The 22,273-nt window shown below is 39.5% G+C and overlaps 1 protein-coding gene across 4 annotated transcripts in view; it reads left to right on the top strand.

Annotated features, from left to right (window-relative positions):
- The window catches only part of LOC149261751 (vacuolar protein sorting-associated protein, putative (DUF1162)), a 528,477-nt gene that overhangs the window by 86,214 nt on the left and 419,990 nt on the right, over positions 1–22,273 (top strand). The gene's annotated exons all lie outside the window — the stretch shown is intronic.

The following is a 22,273-nucleotide window of genomic DNA, read 5'->3' as shown; positions in this document are numbered from 1 at the left end:
ACAGAAACTTCGGTCCTTTTCACAGAGAATAACCACAAAAGTTTTGGCCTTTTTCAGAGATTCTTCCTGTGCCTTTAATGTCTTTGACCTGCTTCTTAATCTCCTTCATATGGCTAGAAGAACCATGTTTTAACTTTTAATGATCAGATCGAAAGGTGCTTGAGAAGAGGTCGAAGGCCTCACATATATAGTGATCCAATAGGCCGAATGGGTGCCATTGAGGGCTGGGCTGACTTGATGACTTGAGGGCCGACTTTGACATCTTGTGGAACCAAAAGATAAAATTAAAAATTCAATTTTTCCTTTTTGATAATGTCATGAATAACATGCCTTGTATTTTTCTTTTGACAAATATTTGAAAAACAAAATTTTCTTTTGAGCACGAAGACCATGCTTTACACAAATATAAATGATAACAATATATCAATATGAAGACCGACTATAGCTACAAAATTCAACAACCAGAACTGTTGGAATTGGCTGGTTTGACTGGTTTGGAGGGAAACTGGTCCAACCGGGTGCTTTGAAATATTTTTCTTCAGTTCTGTACTGAAGTAGATTGTTTCAAACAGTGTCATGTGGTGCAGTGACAGACCATCAAAACCTAAATTTTAAAAAAGAAGCAATATAATAAGCCATTTGGAAGCACAATACCTAACCTTAGGGCCCTATTAATGCCACATAAATAGAACCCTATCCCTCCAATTCACCTACCATAGAAATTAATGGTGATGTTAAATTCTTAAAGCAAAAGGATGAAATGTCACTTTCATTCTTTTACTTAAATTTTAACACTATAATTAATAATTTTGGATGTTTGAGAGTGGTTTCAACCTCATTGGATTTCATATGGAGATCACAAGAAATTAGGATAATCATTTAATTCTGTAATTGGGTGATTTTCTTATTCTGCAATCGTATGTCTCTTTGCTGATCCATATTGCATTCTTGCATCATTGGCATTTATTTGCACTCTTGCATTAATAAACATAAGTGCTCTAATTGATTTGATAATTGTCTAATGAGATTGACTTAACAAGTAACATTGTGATTAATGTTCTTGTTTCTCATTGCTATTATCATTGTTGGATAAGTGGATACATTGCTCATTGTTGAGTTAAATAGCTCTTGTGGATTTGTAATCTAAGTCACTCGTAAAATACCTTCATCGAATTTAATCTCAATTGTAATAAGAGATCTAATTGTGTCCATGAAGAGCTCTTCATTGTATCTAATTGGCATATTGGTGATTCATTGTTATAATCTTGAGGATTGCTAATTGTGTTAAGGAGCATTGATCTTGCAAATTTGATCTTGTTTATCTATTGTCTATTGGCATATAGGCAGCATTTTCTGGCATCGTTTGATTTGAGCACTTTCTCTTATGGTGAAGATTGTCATTATTTATTGTTAAGTACCTTATTGTTCTGGCATGGAATATCATTGTCTTTCAAGTACTTAAGAAACTTAATAATCTCACCTTAAGAGTCTTCACTCATACTTTGCACTTGCATCGTAGGCCTAGTTGTGCATTAATTAACTTACTTCCAAGCATACACTTTGTTGATAGAAAGATAGGCCCACCTTTCTCACCCAACTTGCGAAGTCTAGAACCTTTTTAGTGGTTAAGACAGTGACCTTGCAGTCATTAGAGCCATAGTCTCTGCAGCTGGAGGCATCAGGTGGTTAGAACTCAAGAGGAGGGATTGTTAATCAAGCCATAGCTTGCTTCCCTTTGGTTTCTCTCTCACAACCTACTCTAGAGACTAACTTCAAAACAGTTGAGAGGAAGGATACATTTAGATAAGCATATAATTTAAAACAAACCAAGATTTTTGCATCTCACTTAAATTGTAGGATTTGCATTCCATATAGGATAGTGAAACATCCCCAAAGCAATAATTGGTCATCTGGTGACTTGGTAAAGAATTTATCTTAAGCAAGTAATTGACTCCATTAAGGAACTAGTCTTCCACGATTAATCTAATCTAATCTTTAACTTGTTAACCAAGTTGCTAGGCCATCAGCTGTGTCTCTTGTATTTGTTGGTTGCGAACAAGTCTCCCGTCTTCACATTTCATAGGGGCTACCCCCCATAGCTTGCTGTAGGGAGACAACTAGAACAAAGAGGGCCAGGATCAGAGTGACAACCCTCGTTTTGAGCATTGTTGCATCTTGCCTGTACAATTTGAGTGACAACAGGTCTGTCCTACCATTCTTGAAGATTAATGGAAGATTTGATGTATTGATCCACTGTGATGTATGGTTTATTAATGCTCTTCAATTTCTATCCATATTATTGTTGATTCTTTTTGTTGCCATTATTTTATAAAGGCCTAGTAATGAATTTATTCATCCAAGAATAAAGCAATTTGAGGAGGCTCTCCCTTTTTCTTTATTTTCTATTTGATTTTTACACTTGGTTTTCCTTTATTCTATCAGTTTAAGTTGCAGAGTTGGAAGCACATTACAGACATAAGGCAAGCAAAACCTTTATAATTTGATTAGGGAGTGGCAATCTTAACCCTCTAAGACTAGTTGTTTGCAACACATTTCCAACAAATACTTAAGGTTCAAATGTATCACATTAGCTCTTTTTACCTTTAGTAAACAACTTAAAGATGAATATATCAAATAGTTTCATCATCTACTAATTAGTGGAAGATAGTAAACAAACCTTTTCTACATACGACCTGCTTCAAATTAGTTCTTTGTGACACTCTAGTTCTTTTATTTATCTAATGCCCAATGACTCCATTAGTCAATGATTGATAGGCACTGTTTTCTTTCAATCTCTTTTCATCTCTTCTTTTTGTCCTTCATTTCCCTATCTTGTCTTTATCCAATTTCTATTTCCATTCCATTTCATATATTATAACTAGCACCCATTCCATTTCTATTTCCATTCCCTTTGCTGCTCCCATCTAGCCTTACTAGGCTTAGCATGGCCCTAATTTGGCCTATCTTGCCCTCTTTCATCTCTGTGATTTCTGAAGCTAATTATTTGTGTTTTGCAGAGGTATTGGAATCATTTTGGTGTTTGCAGGTGTTCCAGTCACTAGATTTTTTTTGGGCAAGTGGGCAATTTTCTCCAAGGTGAGAAGACCCAAGGGTTTGATCTCTAAACCCTCCTTCCTCACTGTTTTGCTACAACAGTCTTATCTCTTCCTAACAGTGACATTTAATTCATCTATTTGACATAAAATTTACTCACATGTTGTCTAATACATTGATAGATCAATTGGGTGAGTTGAGCACTCATAACTTAAATTGTTTTATGATTTATGGTTGACTGTCATCTCTGCTTAATAAGTCTGATATAACAATGATATTAGCATCAGAAGAAGGCTTATTTCATTCATAAATTGGATTTTGGCAAAGTGGTTTTGTTTCACTTGCATTTGGCAAGCTTAGGCACCTCATACTTTGCATCTAACGAGCTCTCAATTAAATTCACTCACTGCTGTTTCAAAGTTCACTTATAATTCACTGAATATCATAAAAACACAAGTAGCATGAAGGTTTATTCTTCATGTTCTAATTGCTCATTGTGGAAGGGATTTGTTTATTGTGTTTAATGTGCTAGCATCTGACGTTGGTTGACTTGTGAAGTTCCATCACCTTAATTGTGCACATTAACTTACTCCCTAAAGCACATGCATTTTGGTTACCCAGTAAATCTAAGAGCTCATTGGATATTGGTATCTATTGTTTTCATCATTCTAATTGGCATAAGAGCTGTGATATTATTGTCGTTGTCTCATTGCTCATATCTATTGGCGAATGATAATCTCACATTGGCATTAAGCTCTAAGTGTTTCTTTACTTGAAGGTTTCTAATCTAATTGGACAATTTGAGTTAAGTAATATTGGCATTTATCTTGTTGAAATATCTTGGAAGATTTCTAATTGTTTCAAGTAATCATCATTGGAATCCTATATCATTGGTTAATTGTTGTAAGTGGATATCTATTGTGAACTCTCTATATTGGTGAATCATTGTGAAGAGCATCTTTCTTATACTTAAGCAATTGTATCTTGTGGGTATCTTGTCGGCACTTGTGAATTTGGCACATATTCTTGTTGATGAGATTGTCTGTTACTTGCTATTGTTAAGTACTTGTTTGCGTAACTCAAATAATAACTAAGTACTTGAATAAATCTTAAACAAATCTCACTCCAAGATCATTCACTCATAATTTTGCATTAAGCATCCTAAGCTAGTCTTGCATTTAATAACTTACCTCCAAGCATAAGCTTGGTTGATAAAGATAATAGGACCACCTTTCTCATCTAGCTTGAGGAGCCTAACACCTCTTTAGTGGTTAACATGGTGACCTTGTAGTCGTCAGAGCCACAGTCTCTGCAGTGCCAGAGGCATTGGGTGGTTAGTACCTATAATGTCCCTTCTTAAATTAATTTGTCCCAAGTTTATTTTTCCACAATTTTGGCATTTTTGGTAACCATGGGATCCATGAAGTTTTGGGAGAAAGACATAGGAAAGAAGGGAGGCCGAAATACTTGGTTAGTGGAGTGTGGGGGCCACACACACAAGGAAAAATGCACTTGCCTAAGGAGAAATTTGAATAGCCAAGGAAGGGAGGTCGAAAAGCTAGATGGAGGGGCCCACGTGGGAAAAGGAAGCTCACTAATTATAAATAGGAGAAGCTCAACCTCATTTCGGGGTTTTTTTGTCAATTGAACTCACTTTGTTGCTCGAGCTGCTTAGTCGGGTCGCTTGCTGTTTAGCACAGAGTTTTCCAAGCGAATAACTCACCTTTTCTTTGAGGGACTTTGAGTGCCACCCTAGGGAGGTCAAATCGTACCACATTGGAGAAGAGCTAGAGGGGATTCAAAGCTTATCACTTAGCCATTTGTTCAGCTAGTGCGTGTTCCAGGAGGACGTAGGAAGGGAATACGTTGGTGTCTTTTCAGGGGTCTTTGTTATGAACATAAAATTGTATAAAATAAAATGAACATAAATAAATATAAATAATGAATAATCAAAATAATGATTATTTAAATAGTCATTATTTAACTAAAAAGGCATGTCTAAAAGACATGCCCAATCATGAAAGGACACCTACCTAGGTATATAAACAAGGCCTCATTGTAACATTCATCATCCTTGTACATTTCATATATATTAATAAAATATTATTTACAAAATACATTTGTGTATTTTTACATTTAAAGTCAACAAGATACAATTTTGTTGCTTCAGTGGTATTAGAGCCATGCGAGTCTTTGAACGTTATCCGCCGCACAATATGCTGTTAAGTTTTCACGCTGAATTTATTAAGCAGTTAAGCAAAATTCAAGAAGCATTTCAGCAATTAGAAAAATCATGTGCAGAAGTTACAACATGTCTAAAGAAAAGTTATGCAGAAATCCATAATAAGGAAGATGATAGCGATGGTGAAGAAATGAAACAAGGTGAAGTAGGAGAAGAAGATTTTGATCAAAATGATGATAATGAAAATGAAGATGTAATAGATAACGATGAATATGAAAATGATATCGATCAAGATGAGGATCCAAATGAAGTTGATCTTGATGTGAATGAGGATGATATAGATCAAGATGATGATCCAAATGAAGTTGATCTTGATGTGGATGAGAATGATATCAATCAAGAGGAGAAGAAGATTTTGATCAGAATGATGATAATGAAAATGAAGATGTAATAGATAATGATGAATATGAAAATGATATCGATCAAGATGAGGATCTAAATGAAGCTGGTCTTGATGTGGATGAGGATGATATAGATCAAGATGATGATCCAAATGAAGTTGATCTTGATGTGGATGAGAATGATATCAATCAAGATGGTGATAAAGATGAGCCTGCTAGCCCGAAGACTGTTGAAAAAGCTGAAAAAGATGATGAAAGTGAAAATGAATCGAGGAAAGAAAATTCGAATGAGTTACCAGAAATTTCGGAGGAGTCTCCTACAGAGTTTAGCAACTCCCCTCTTAATATTTCTCTTGATATTCCTCATTCCTCATCCTTTGATTCAGATGAAATAAGTGATGGGGATAATAATTATGTTTATGAAGATTATGACGATGAATCTCAGCAAATTCGAGAACTAAGAAACATCGATTTGAAGAGCTCCAGAGTGAATACTCGGAAGATGATGATACACGACTAAGTAAAATTGCAAATATTGATTATTATTTTGATCTCCTGAAAGAAACTGAATATGAAGATGAGAATATACTGTTGGCCAAGTATAAATGGGACATAATCTTGGGAAGAGGGGGATTCGCTAAGGTATACCATGCCAAAAACCTAAAAACTGGCAAGACTGTGGCCATCAAGGTCATCAACAAAGAAAAACTTTGCGAGAAGAAGGAATGGGTAGAACGCATCAAGACATAAATCTCCATTATGAGAACACTGAAGCATCCCAACATCGTGCAACTCTACGAAGTGATGACCAACAAAGAAAATATATATTTCGTGATGGAGTATGTTAGCGGCAAAACCCTACTGAACAAAATAAAGTTTGCTAACCGTACAAAACAGACATATCCGGAGGATATATCGAAGAAATATTTCCAGCAGCTGATTAGCGCTGTAGACTTCTGTCACAGAAAGGGAGCTTATCACAGAGACATCAAGATTGAAAACCTACTTTTAGATGATAAGGGGAACCTCAAGGTTGCCGATTTCGGGCTGAGTGTTACTCGCGAGTAGGTGGGGAAGAATGGAATGTTTCACACACTGTGCGACACTTTTAGGTTCAACGTGCCTGAGATTTTAAGGCAGAAGGGTTACGATGCTCGCAGTGCCGACGTATGGTCGTGCATAGTAATTCTGTACGAACTTAGGTCTGGGTGTTTACCATTTGGTCATGACAATTTGCATGCCATGTACAAGAGAATGATGAACTCACAATACAGTTGCGAGAGGCCTTGCTCAAGTGAAGTTCATGAGCTTCTTTCTCAAATGTTTGATCCCAACGCTAACACTCGTATCACCATTCCTGAGATTATGGAGCTCGCCTGGTTCAGAGAGGGTTTTGAGGACTATAATATATCATTGCATCGCTAAGATCTCATTGAAAGTTCATGCCCTTTGGATGTAGATTTGGTCTTCATAGATATGGAGACTGAATCGAATCCGCCATTCTTGAATGCCTTCGGTTTGTTGGCTTCATGGGGCAAAGGACTAGACTTCGCTCCTCTGTTCGGGGATTCAAGAAGGGTACTGAGATTCATGACTAAGCAAACGGTTTCAGTGATTATATCATTATATGAGGAGATTGCAAAGGCCAGTGGATTTAGTGTCAGAGAGAGAGTGAGTATGGTGGATAATGAGGGATTGAAATTTGGTTGGAAAGGGCGATTGATTGGACTGTGGGTTCTATGTTATGAGATCTACAGTGGAGTTTTTGAAGAATGCAAACTCACCTCATCCTTTACTAGTACACGATTTTTTCCAAATCCTAGACTATTCTGCTAATGGGGAAATCAAAGCGAAGTTCGCTCCAAAGGCTCGATGGCAATTAAGAGGATTTCTTGGATCAATGAACACAGATGCCGGATGAGTTATCAGCGATGAAGAATTGCAATGCAACCATTGATAGAGACAAGCCATTTGGCACACATCCGATGGGTAGTAATTTAGGAAATTAAATAAACACAACTATAAATTAGGAAAATAACATAAATATTAATTATAAAATTACTTTATAGATGTTATTAAAGTTACTTTATAAACTTAGAAAGTTACCTTATAATAATTTTATAAAGTTACCTTGTTAAAAAAATAAATAAATAAATAATTAATATATAATAAATAAAATAAAATTAAAAATAATATATATATATATATATATATCCGAGGGAAATGGATAAAATCTAATTCCCAGACAATAGTACCGACAACTTACGCATGTCGGAAAAGACGTGGGCAAGGAAGAAATTATTAACGATTAAGCTTTGAGGACAAAGCTTCTTGAAGAGAGAGGCAATGTTGCGAACATAAAACTGTATAAAATAAAATGAACATAAATAAATATAAATAATCAATAATCAAAATAATGATTATTTAAATAGTCATTAGCTAACTGAAAAGGCATGTTTAAAAGACATGCCCAATCATGAAAGGACACCTGCCTAGGTATATAGGCAGGGCCTCATTGTAACATTCGTCATCCTTGTATATTTCATATATATTAATAAAATATTACTTACAAAATACATTTGTGTATTTTTACATTTAAAGTCAACAAGCTACTGTTTTGTTGCTTTAGTCTTCCTGGTAGTAATTGACGAGAGAATTTTGGCATAGAAGCTTCAGTGGAATATCAACCTTTTGGAGGAGTTTTGGAACAGGAGGTTGCTGCTTGAAGGCAACACGAATTACAACATCCAGGGCCAGCGCATAAGCCTCTCACTGGGCACACATGGGAGCTTGTGGGTCGAGTTGTGGAGTGAGAGTTTGCCGGGAGAAACAAGGATAACTTTTGGGGATTGTAACTCAACCTTTTTGGAGTGCTTTGGAGGGCTTTCTCTGGGAGTAGTAGGCAAGCTGTATTTTCCAGCAGATGGAGGAGGACGTGTTATTTGCAGTGTTGTTAAAATCGCGATTTTTTGAAAAAATCGCGATTTTTTCACCTTGCCGATCAAAATTAGACCAAACCCTTTCTGGGTTTTGGTGGGTTATTTGTGAGGAGCTTGGGATTAATTTTGCAAAATATTTTGAGCATCAGAGGTGGGGTTTTCAACAGCTTCTTTCTAGCAGATAGTGCAATTTTCTAGGGCAACTTAGGGCATCATTGGAGCAGCTAATTCTGTCATCTGGGCTTGTTATTTTATCACTTGGGTTTTGTCATGCTTGCCATTGAGGCAAGCCCAGGTGCACTCCTTCCACACTATTGTACTATTGCCCCAATTGCTTAATAAAATGGCTCAACTGGTTATTATTTCTGGAGTTTACATGGGTGTTTACTGAGTGTTTAAAATTTATGGTGTTGTATTTATGTTTGCTTTGCATATCATTATTTTTCCTAATTAGGACCATTACAATGGTATTAGAGCTTAGATCTTGGTTCAGCCGTGGGGGAAATTTCCTATGAACGAGGAGGATAAGCAGAATGTGACTTACTGGAGACAGAGGTATAGGAGCATGGAAAGGGAGTTGGAGATTACACCTGATACAGAGGCATGTGGGAAGGCAATAGTTGTAGCAGATATGGGAGAGCCTAAGAGTAAGGAAGAAGCAACATTCGATAGCCTCTTGAAGGCCCTCAATGATTTGGCTAAGGGACATAAGGAGATGTTGGAGGAGATCAAACAGTAGAATAAGGACAAGGGCCTTCATCGTGAGTTCCTATTTGGAGAGACTTTAGGGGCCTCACAACAATATGACCACCCTTCACCAGCCACTCAACCACCAACTTTCAACGGGCCATCCAGAACCACGCTGGCTACTTTTCTACCATCAACACCTAGTGAGCAGGGAGGACTAAATGATCAGATGCCCATGGGAGATTTCTTTAGGGAGTGGAAATGGGGGAAGATTTCAAAGCAGACTTGTCATTCAGAGACTATTGCCAACTCAAACAGAATGGGAAGGGCAGGTATAGTGGGGGACCGAGTACGCAGACTTAGAGTTGCAGCGTACCATTCGGAGGATGTACTTCCCCACAAATGATGGCTTTGCTAAGGGTACAACTCGAGCTTGGGTGGAGAAGTTGGATACTTATTTCCAGCTTAACTGGATGTCGGAGATGGAAACCATAAAAATGGCTACCTTGCACTTGGAGGGGGAAGCACGAGTGGTGGTTTCACGACTTGTCCATGTTGGGGTATGCCAGCGTGACCTCTTATGAGGATTTCACATGGAGAGTGGTGGAGTGTTTTGATAGGGGGGACCCAAAGGCTCACTTCAGGGAGTTGACCCAACTTAGATAGACTGGACACCCTGAGCATTACATATCAGTGTTTTTGAGGGTTTCAGTTATGGTGCTAGACCTATCCGATTCTACGAGGGTGTACACATTTATAGAGGGGTTACTTTAGCCATTGCGTGGATTGGTGATGTCACGCAGGCCCTCTACCTTGCGGGAGGCAGTGACTTGTGTTAGGTTTTTGCAGGGGGTAATCCCCAAGACCAGAGCACCCATTCCATCATGAACTCCCTACCCACAGAAGGGAGGTGACACTAGACCCCCACCATAGCGAGCAACCCAAGGGCGTGGGTAGTTAGATGAGGAGACCAAGAGAGACCTTTGGAGGAGGAAACTATGTTTTACTTATCGGGAGCCATGGGTACCAAGCCACTGATGCACATTAGGAAAGGCCCACTACATTGAGGTCTTCTCAGATAGTGACAAGGAGGATGATGTGGTGATGGAGTTTGGTGAGGGAGATAGCGAGGGTAAGGCAGAGAGGGGACCACCACTACCACCTGGGGGAGCATCTTTCGCACCATCTGGGGGAGCATCTTTTGCACCATCTGGGGGAGTCCTCACTTCTTTGCGTGGAATTCCCAAATTCTTGACTTTGAGGATCCGAGGCACAGTGCAGGGACAACGTGTCTCAATTTTGGTAGACAGTGAGGCCACCCACAATTTCATTGATGGCTATATGGTTCAGAGGTGGGGCATCGCTACAAAGGAGTTTGAGGGGTTCTTAGTTCTAGTGCTGAGGGATACGACTATGCAGTGCGCTTGATATGTTCTCACTTTGACAGTGACCCTGGGGAACTACTCGGTGACAAATCATTTCTTTGTTGTGGATGTGTCAAACACCAACATGGTGATGGGTGTCCAGTGGCTCTACTCCCTTGGCCGGGTCACCATTGATTGGAGGAAATTGGAGATGGAGTTCATAGGGTCAGATGGAAAGCTGGTAGTTCTTCGGGGCATGCATTCGTACCCTCCATAGACAGTTTCAACGCACAAGATGGAGGTTGACTTGAGGCATGGGGACATAGCATGGGCAGTGGAGTTGAGGATTTCAAAGGTTGGGGGACAGCCCAAGCCACCTCACCCAGACATACATGCCATCTTGGACAGATACCCGATAGTGTTTGGGGACATACCACCAGGGCAGCCACCTAACAGGGGTTTTGAGCACACCATCGAGTTGGAGCCTGGGGTGCAGGCAATTATCACCACTCCTTATAGGCATCCCAAGGCCTACAAGGATGAGATTGAGCGTGCCATCAAGGAGTTGCTGGCATTGGGGCACATTAGGCCGAGTTCTAGCCCCTTCGCTTCATTAGTTGTTCTGGTGAAGAAGGATGGGACTTTGCGCATGTGCATTGATTACAGGGCGCTCAACAAGAAGACCTTGAAGAACCGATACCCCATCTCGCACATTGATGAGCTGATGGATGAGCTTAGAGGGGCCAAGTACTTCTCTAAGATAGATTTGTGCTTGGGGTACCATCAGATCAGGGTGAGGGATCAGGACATCCCCAAGATGACTTTCAGGTGCCACTATGGGCATTTTGAGTTCTTGGTCATGCCCTTTGGGTTGACCAACACACCTGCCACCTTTCAGTCATGCATGAATCATGTATTCCGTGGGCAATTGCGGAAGTTTGTGTTGGTGTTCTTCGATGATATCTTGATTTACAACCGAACGTGGGAGGAGCATTTGCAACACTTGGAGATGGTGTTGCGTATCTTAAAGGAGCAACAATTTTACGCCAAGTTGTCCAAGTGTGAGTTTGGGCTGACAAAGATGCTCTACTTGGGACATATCATTGGCATAGATGGAGTGAGGGTGCATGAGGAGAAGATTAGGGCCATCTGGGATTGGCTTGAGCCCTAGAATGTGACTGAGTTGAGGGGATTCATAGGCATATGCACCTACTACAAGAAGTTCATAAAGGGCTTCTCACAACTAGCGGCTCCCCTCACAAATCTGATGAAGAAGGGGGCTTTTACATGGACAGACAGGGCACAGTCGACATTCGATTGCCTCAAGGAGGTGATGAGTAGTTGCCCAGTTTTGGCACTCTCGGACTTCACACAACCATTCACATTGGAGTGCGATGCATCAGGAGAGGGGGTTGGCACAGTATTGTCTCAGGATGGACACCCCATTGCTTTTGAGAGCCGAAAACTCCTTCCACATGAGAGGTCGTATTCTATTTACGACAAGGAGATGTTGGCCATCATGCATGCATTGGCCAAATTCTGGTAGTACCTAGTGGGCAACAGATTTTAGGTGAAGATTGACCACAATAGTCTTCGCCATTTTATGGGGCAGCAGGGCCTCAGTGACAGGCAACAAAGTTGGGTCAACAAAGTGCAAGCCTACGACTTCAATATTGAGTATGTCAAGGGCAGTCACAATGTAGTAGCGGATGCATTATCCAGGAGGCCAGCGACACTTTCTCTCATGAGCATTTGCCATGATTGGAAAGCGCAGTTGTTAGTGGAGTACTCCAAGGACCTGTGGGCATGTGAAATTCTGGAGGGTATTCATGTTGATAAGCACTATAGGGTGGTGATGGCTGAGGTCATTTACTACAAGGGGCGCATATTCTTGGTGCTGGGTTCACAGTTGAAAGAAAGGATTCTCCATGCAGCTCATGACTCACCACTATCTGGATACCAGGGTTCCGGAAGACATACATGATAGTTAGGGAGCGTTTCACTTGGAAAGGCCTCAAAGGGGACGTATTGAGATATGTGCAGGAGTGTGAGGCTTGCCAGAGGAACAAGGGGAGTTGACCCATCCAGCTGGGTTGTTGCAGCCACTTCCCATTCTTGAGGGGAAATGGGAGAGTATCTCCATGGACTTTATCACAGGGCTCCCTATGGTGCAGGGCAAAGATTGTATTTATGTGGTGGTGGATCGGTTGACCAAATATGCCCACTTCTTTGCTATCCTGACACGGTATTCAACGTCACAGGTGGCCGAGTTGTTCTTCAGGGAGGTCTTTCGCTTGCATGGGCTTCCTAAGACCATAGTCAGTGACAAAGACAGTCGGTTCATGGGGGCATTTTGGCAGGAGCTTTTCAGGTTAGTGGGTATTGAGCTCACCCCCAACACTAGTTACCATCCACAGATCGACATCAAATGGAGAGGGTCAACAAATGGTTGGAGGGCTACCTATGGAACTATGTGACCGGGCAGCAAAGAGCATGGATTTGGTGGTTACATCTGGGCGAGTACTGCTACAACACCACCCATCACATGTCCATTGGTATGTCACCTTTCCATGCCTTGTATGGTTATGATGCTTTGTCTTTTGTTGACATTTTTTTGTAGACAACCGGGTCCCAAAGGCCAAATATTGGATCCAAGAGAGCCAGGATATCCTCAAGGCTCTCAAGGATAACTTATTGACAGCCCAAAATCAGTAAAAGATATGTAGATAGGCATAGGATTGAGAGATAGTTTGAGGAGGGGGAGTTAGTTTTTCTGCAGCTACAGCCATATCAACAATCTACATTGAAGCAGATGTTCAGAAAAATACTGAGAGGCGGGGGGTGAATCAGTATTTACAAATCAATAACTTTTTTACATTTCATATTCAGATTTCTATACGCGACTTTACTGATTCGAACCTGTGTGTGCACCTAACTGTTCTTAAGCCAATTAGCGTATATCCAGTGAACTTATAATTCATTTAATCCATCATATGTTTATCTTCAGCTAGTGCATTAGTACTTTATTAACCATTAGATAAACATTAACCATGTGTTGTAATAAAGAAAACATCACACAAGCAACACACATGAACACCAAGATTTAAGGTGGAAACCCAATGCGGGAGAAAAACCACCTGCTGCTGTTGTCTCTGTCTTATTTTTACTATAAAGAATAAGTTGTTTACAATCTTGTATTGGTGCACACTCATACTGGTACGCAGGCACTCACCTGCAGAAGGCTACACCCTTCTCTTGTTCTCTAACTTCTACTAGAAGAGAGTTACAACCCCCTTATCTGTTCACCAGCTCCTACTAGCAGGAAGCTTCGACTTCTTCACTGAAGGCTCCAACCCTTAGCATCCTCCAGGGACCACGTTTCATAAATTTTCAGATTGGATACTCTTGGTACACATCAACACAATAAGTAGGCCATGTTTCATCAAATTTTCATACTGAACCTGTTGACCACTGCTGGTCAATTTCCCATGCAGTACACCCTCTTTTCTTGGCAAAAAGGGGTAGCACCTGAACGACGTGTCCGTGCCAGCCTACAGTCATCAACAACTTGATCATTTCAATTGTAAACCCAGTCTGCATGTATGAATTGTAAATAATCTTAGCAGATCAGAGTCATGTATGTAAAATTGCCTAAGTGGACCTAACTTTCTAGTGGTAATCTACGTCCCGGAAGGTTTTTCGTCTCACCGATCCATGGATCGGCAGAGTTTTCCTTCAAACCTGACCCCAAAGCCGGGATGGATTTTGTCATTGGAATTTTAGGAGAATCCTAGTGTGTTAATCTGCTAGATTATAGTTGTGTCGCAGAACTGGGTGATTTATGAGGGTCTATATTAAGTGGGCTTGTCCCCTTGAGATGTAAATTGTAAAAGTCATGATATAATGTGTCTTGAGGGTTGAAAAATGTTTTAAATCCCCTCATGAGTCCTAAGTCCTAGGTCCTAGGTGATGTTTCCAAAGGTTTAGTTCAAATGATCCATTTAATAAAATAAATAAAAAATTAAAAAAATTAAAATAAATAAAAAATAATAAAAAAATTCATAAAATAAAGCAAAAACCCTAAATAATAAAATAATAATATTTTTTGTGAATGCATGCAAAATATCATTTTTTAATAAAATCGACGGATGAGATTAAGAGATGTCTTGATCCTCATCGACGGTCGAGATCGCTTCAACATGGATCATTCGAACTAGCCGTTGGGATCATTTCCTTTATATAGGGTCTTAGGTGGTCATTTCAGATCATTCGATCTGTGAGTCTGTACTGAAAAAGCTCTCTTGTAATCTGATTTCTGGTTAATAAAAGAAGACTTTGGGGTCCAAATCTTGCTGGTGTTACTCTCTGGAATTGCTGTGAGATGTTTATTTTTCTGCATATTTCAGTTTTCAGCCATTAATAGTAGCTTGTTTTCAGAGTATTGTGAGCACAGGTATCTTGTTCACTTGCTAGGGTTTGAGTGTTGTTAGGGTTTCTGAAATAATGGCAGGTATCTCCATTATTTCCTGAGATCTAGCAGCATTCTTGCTCTCTTTATTGATGGTTGCTTGAGATGTGCAGGAAATCTTTAGGTGAAGGATATTGGTGGGCGTTTGGGGAAGTTCTAGGCTGAACCAGCCGACTCCCACAGGCTCTTCTTTGCAGAGCCCAGCTGATTTTGCCCTGGGTTAATCATTGTGAAAGTTGTTTTTCTGGTTTACATGAGAGATTTCTGAAACATTATATGATATTCTAAAATATTCCTGTTATTATTGCTAAATCCGGCTAAAAGGGGCCAAAATCTGCAGTTTTGTTTGATTGATCTGGAAGTTTCAAATTTTGGGTTTTATTTGAGGTTACAGTGACCATTACAATTTTAAGCACTCTGCATTGGGTTGTAATCTTTCTGACAGGCACGTTCAAATTCTGCAATTTTACCCTGGACGTCATCTGCGCAAGAGTTAATATTTTGCAGGGTATACGGAAGTCATTTTGTCTGCTTGCGTGGGGAGAAAAAACTGTGCCCTCCACCCAAAAATTTGTTGATCTAAGAGGCTATACCTGACAACCTGCAAATATCTCATGCAAATTGTGGTCAAAGTCATCCGCTGCCCCACACCATACTCCTCAGAGGCAAGCGTTTAACCTTCTCACTTCACTGATCAAGTGCCTCCACCTGCAAATCGTTTGGGTAAACGATCATCCTGGAGCCTGGTCACGTCATTTACGTTCAGTTCTTTTAAAACCCTCCGCGCACCTTTACGATTCCAAGGGCCCTGTCACTGGACCTCAAAGCAGCCGTCGTTTGTTACTTGCACTTCATGGTTCCCTATTTGTTGTAAGAACGTTGCGTGAGATCTCTTCCACGCCTGCGTTAAATTCCGTTGCCACTTTCGACTGTGGGAGGTGTGGATTTCTGAGCACCGTTGATAACATTTGGGAAACAGAGCATCGGACCAGAACTCACGCGCAGGGTTTCATAAAACTCCTTACGGACCAAGTGCTTCATACATTCGATGTGATCGATTTACCGTGAAATGAGCAGGCATCAGGTAAGTTTATCGTGAACGCTGGTCGATTTGTGATAGCGATTTCAAATTTCTTTGGGTTTGGTAAATGCGTTAAACGGCTTTCGAAATTTCTATATTTCTCAGAACGAAATCGTCATATGTTTTGACCCTCATTTACTCCAGACTTTGGTTTTAGTTTTAATAATTTTGACTTCACGTTTCAGAATTAGCGTAGATATCCTTTTTTATTAGATTGAAATTTTGTTTTAACAGTTACGTATAACCCTTTCTTTTATTTAAATAGTTCCTTTTATTTACATATTAATTCATAAAAAATCAAATAAAAAGGAAATGCGTTACGGTGTTGTAGGATTTTAAACTTTTAAATTTTGTTTAGGGTTTTAGATTTTAAATTTTGTTTTAGTATAGAAATTGTCTTTTTTTTTTGTTTTAATTAAAAAAAAAAAAATTTGGAAAATTTCCTTGCTTGCCAGATCCAGTTATTTGAGAAATTCTCATGCTCAGAAGTTATTGATGAATGTTTACTTGTACATGAATGTTAGCTGTATATGGTATTTGGTTAACAACCCATGATTTATAATTGCGTTAATATTGCCATAATCATTGGATATCGTTATTGAGATTTGGTCATTGCAGGATCTTTGTGGTTTTATTGGGTATTTAAGCGCTGTTCAAGTTATTTGATGATAAATGATTGCTGTTCATGGTTTATATTCTTACATCGTCTTGCAAGTAATCGTTTTAGCACCAATCTCATAAGGCACTGGTCTATCAAATTAATAAAATCATTTTAGTGCATCTTATCTCCCAGCCCAATTGTTTGGCAGTTGGCCTTCATCATTTCACAGGGTCTACCCCCCTCAGCCGTGGGAGACAGGCTTAAACGGAGGGATTGGGGATCAGAGTGACAACCCCCGGTCTGAGGGTTGTCGTGTCAATCTGCGCGACAACATTTTTTGGCGCCGTTGCCAGGGATAGAGTTTTTCTGTCCTTGGTTCTTTCATTTCAAGCTTTTCTGTGTTCAATTTCTTGTTCAGGTGGCGACTCCACTTCCTATATTATCTGCAAGAGTGTACACTAGAAGACATCCAAGAAGTCTGTGCAATCCTACTCCTGATCCTGAAAAGGTTTATAGGGTGCGATCACACAAACTCGCTTCTCGTACACTTCTTGGAAATCTTGGACAAGAAGCCCTCTCCGATATTCATTTGCTCTTTAAAGGTCAAGTTAGGCGCAGCAGCTTGAGTCTGTATGCCCCTTGTGATTTTTCTAACATTCCTTGATACCCCAATGCTATTCCATCTGTTGGGATAGACAAATTGCCTAGCTTTCAAGGAGATAATGCCATTACTGTTAATTCCCATTTGCGAGATTTCAACATATGGATGGCTAAGTATGCTAGATCTCCTGATTTTGATCATGAAGATGTCAGGATGACTCTTTTTATCTTGACTCTAGGAGGTGATGCTTATGACTGGTTTACATAAAAACCTCCAAATTCATTTAACTCTTTACAATCAATCATTAATTCATTTAGAGAAAAATATGGAGATAAGAGAGAGGGAAGACATCTTGTAAAAGCTCTTACTCTAATGAAAAAGAGAGAGGATGAAACTGTTGAAGAATTTAATAGAAGGTTTAATGGTATTATTAGAGAATTACCTCAAGACTATAAACCTACAGATAAAACTCTCCAAGACTTTTACATTGATGCCTTTAGTCCTGAACCATCTTATGAGTTAAGGCGTGCTAAACTTAACGATTATAGAGATTGCCAAGCCTTAGCTATAGAACTTGAAAAGGACAAGGCAGCTTCTGGGAAGTCTGAAATCCCAGGTTTTGATAGGGCTGCTACAAAACTAAAGGAACCTAAGGGAAAAGCAGTCCAAGAGCCAGAAAGTGAGCTTGTTCTTAAATTGCTTCAAAAAATTGAAACTATGGAAATTAATCATAATAAGGAGATAAACACTTTGCAGAATAGATTGATTCAAATGGAAAGAACGCAATCGCAAAATTTTCAACCTCGAAATAATAATAACAGAAATAATAATTGGCAAAGAAGGGGTCAATCTAGTGAGCAGAGACCCCCTAATCCGCTTACTAATCTGGTAGATAATGCTCCTCCTTACTGTCGTGCTTGCGATGCTTTTCACGAAGAGTCCTCTTGTCCCATTATCAGAAGACTCTTGGATAATGGAATGTTTGGGACAGGTGAGCAAATAAACGTAGTAGGGAGCAAGTTTCCTTTGCCCATGAATGATTGGATAGAGGTTAAGGAAAGGACCTATGATGTTATGAATCCTTCATCTGCTTTTAGTATAAATAACCTTGAAAATGAAGATGACATTTTAGCTAGGTTATATGGTGAGAAACCCTCTCTTGAGAAAATTTTAGAAATTGCTAGAGATAAGGGTTTGACATACCAAAGAAGGGATAAAGATCAGAGCGGGAATCAGATTCCCTCTCGAACTTTAAACCATGGCATAAACTCTGGAATAGATGTTGATTTGGGAAGTTGGTTTAACAATGCAAAAATTTGGGTTCCTGTATCTGAGATCGCTAAGATCCCTTCCCAAAGAGACAAGTTACTAAAAGCAATTCAGGGTCCTCAAGTCAACGCTTCTCAACAAAAGATTCGTGAGGTTGACTATCATGATGCTCCTATTTATCTGCAAAGCGTAGATGCTGATAACAAAGATCATCAACCCTTCTTTATCACCTTATTAGTCAATGGGTATAAATTGAATAACTGCATGTTGGATTCAGGTGCATCTGCTTGTGTTATGACTAAAAGGGTTATGGTACAGCTTAACCTAAGAGTTTCTAGAGCCTACTATAATATATGTGCCATGGATTCTAAGAAAATCGAAGTACATGGTTTAATCAAGGATTTGCAAGTTCATATTTCGACTTACCCAGACATCATGGTTGTTATGGATATTGTTGTCGTTGATGTACCTGATGCTTGGGGTATGCTGTTATCTAGAAAGTGGGCCTCTGATCTAGGAGGAAGCATTTAGATGAATTGGTCATATGCTATGATTCCTTCTCCTAGCGGTGATGGTTTCGTTAGACTAAATAGAGAGCCCGAGAGGAAATTTCATGTTGAAGATCCTAAGAAGCCTCATAATGAAATAATTAGAGCGCAATCTGACATCGGGAACTATTCTATCATGTCTAATTTCATAATTCCTCCTGATGATAAGGTAAAAAATCTTAAAGATGAAGTCTGGGATATTTACTTCGATGGTGCGTTCTCTAGTCATGGTAAGGGTGCGGGAGTAGTGCTTAAATCTCCCCTTGGTCACATATTCAAGTTTGCCTATCGTTTAGAATTTGAAGCAACCAACAATGTCGCTGAGTACGAAGCTATATTATTGGGTCTTGAATTGGCCAAGGCTTTAAGGGTTAAATTGCTTAGCATCAAGGGGGATTCCGATCTGGTTGTCATGCAGCTTAAGAACAAATTCACATGTAGAAATCAAAGATTAAGAAATTATCGAAACGCAGTGTGGGATACTATGGAGCATTTCGATGCCCTTAACCTTGAAGCAATCCCTCGAGAACAAAATAGTTTGGCGGATGAACTTGCTGTAGCTGCCACAACTTTCCAGTTATCTGATAAGTTAATTAACGATAAAATCAAAATGGAAGTAATATTTAGACCATCTGTCCCAGATAACTCTGAGCATTGGCAAGTTTTTAATGATGAAAAACAAGTCGTTCGTTTTCTCAACAGTTTGGATGAGTTTGAAGATTTTCGGATATTTTCTCAGGAGGATGGATCTTTAAATCATGAACATATCATAAATCCTACTCCTAGAAATGTGGTTGCCTTAGAGCAACATTTTGATCGGCATGATGCCACAAAGCTTAGAGAAGAAAACAAGATGGACCCAGGCGAGTACCTCGAAATCAACATTGGTACTTCTGAAAATCCGAAAATAGTTAAAATTGGTAAAGGTACTAGTTTGGAGGAAAGGAAAAAGTTAACTGATTTACTTCATGAATATAGAGATGTTTTAGCTTTTTCCTATGATGAATTAAAAGGCTTTAGGGAAGATGTTATGGAGCATACTATTCCCTTAAAGGACGAAAATGCTAAACCCTTTCGGCAGAAACTTGGGCAAATTAATCCTAAATTAGCCCCCTTGGTCCAGAAAGAACTTGCAAAGATGCTTTCAGCAGGGATCATCACTCAAACTAGGCATTCGACATGGTGTTCGAATTTGGTGATTGTTAGGAAAAGGAACGGTACAATAAGACTTTGTGTCGATTTTAGAAACCTTAATCTAGCATGCAAAAAGGATAATTACCCTTTGCCAAACATGGAAACTTTGTTGCAAAGGGTAACTGTGTCTGGAATGATGTCATTGCTAGATGGCTTTTCTGGGTACAATCAAGTTTGGGTTAAAAAGGAAGATCGACACAAGACCACATTCACAACACCATGTGGCACTTTTGAATACATTAGAATGCGATTTGGGTTGAAAAACGCTGGGGCTACTTTCCAGAGGGCCATGGATTATGCCTTCAAAGGGTTGATCGGGAAAATTATCGAAATTTACCAAGACGATCTTACCGTTTTCTCTAAAGATGGTATCAGTCATATAGATCATCTTAGGAAAGTTTTCGATAGATGTAGAGAATATGGAATTTCTTTGAATCCGGCTAAATCTGTTTTTGGGGTAACAGAAGGGAAATTACTCGGTCATATCATTTCTAAGGAAGGAATCAAGATCGATCCCGAACGAGTTGAAGCGATTCAAAAGATTCCTCTCCCACATAATCTTAAATCCCTTCAGTCTTTCCTTGGAAAGATAAATTTTATTAGAAGATTCATCCCAAATTATGTAGAAATAGCTAAGCCCATTCAAAGTCTTCTGAAGAAAGATGCGAAATTTGTCTGGCAAGAAGAGGGCAAAAAGGCTTTCCAAGAAATCAAGTCTGCTATTGCAAAAGCTCCTGTCTTGGTTAGTCCTGACTACTCCAAGGATTTCATGATTTTTTCTTTCGCTTCTGAAGATACCATCGCCGGTGTTTTGCTTCAAAAGAATAAAGATGGTCACGAGCAGCCTATTGCTTTCATGAGTAGAGCACTTCAAAACTCTGAGTTGAAGTACAATACCATGGAAAAGCAGGCCTATGCCCTGGTCAAGTCTCTCAAGCATTTTAAAACTTATGTGGGTTATTCTAAGATCATTGCTTTCGTCCCACATTCTGCTGTTAAGGACATATTAACTCAAACTGATTGCTTAGGGACTCGTGCTAGGTGGGTTACTAAGATACAGGAGTACGATTTAGAAATTAGACCCACCAAGCTGATCAAAGGCCAAGGTTTAGCTCAAATGTTAACTGAAAGTAATGAAAAGACTCTTGGTTTGTTCTGCCTTGACGATCTATCTTCACCAGAGTTGAGAAGATTAGCAGAGCATGAATGGTATAAGGACATAGTTTACTACTTGACAAATCTTGCATGTCCTAACCATTTAGTTGCTCATAAGAGAAGGGCTCTTAGACTAAAGGCCACTAAGTATTGCCTTATGAAGGATGGCCTTCGATGGAGAAATCCTGAGGGCATAGTGCTTAGGTGTGTTGACGATGTTGAGTCCAAAAGATTAATCTACGAATTTAATTCAGGATTTTGTGGTGGTTATTATGTCGCTAGAACTACTGCCCACAAAATCCTGAGAGCTGGCTATTATTGGCCTTCGATTTTTTCTGATGTGCACAAGTATTTTAGAACGTGTCAAGCCTGTCAATTGTTCACTGGGAAGCAGAAGCTTGCTGCCCTTCCTCTACAACCTGTTATTGTAGAGGCACCTTTTCAGCATTGGGATCTGGACTTCATAGGGAAGTTCCATGAAAATTCTAGCAATGGCTACTCATGGATTTTGACTGCTACAGATTATTTCACTAAATGGGTCGAAGCCATTCCTGCTAAGAATGCCACTGAAAAGGTGATTATGGATTTCATTGAGAATAACATCATTACTAGATTTGGTGTCCTCGCTAAGATCACTACGGACAATGCCAAGGCTTTTAGTTCTTCAGAGTTTACATCTTTTTGTTTCAAATATGGCATTTTCTTATCTCATTCGTCGAATTACTATCC

The sequence above is a fragment of the Pinus tabuliformis genome, chromosome 6 (genome assembly GCF_031772625.1).
Source record: "Pinus tabuliformis cultivar Carrire ecotype Pingquan chromosome 6, CPIR1, whole genome shotgun sequence".
In the NCBI taxonomy this organism is placed as follows: Eukaryota; Viridiplantae; Streptophyta; class Pinopsida; order Pinales; family Pinaceae; genus Pinus; species Pinus tabuliformis.
This window is presented reverse-complemented; position numbering and strand designations above follow the sequence as displayed.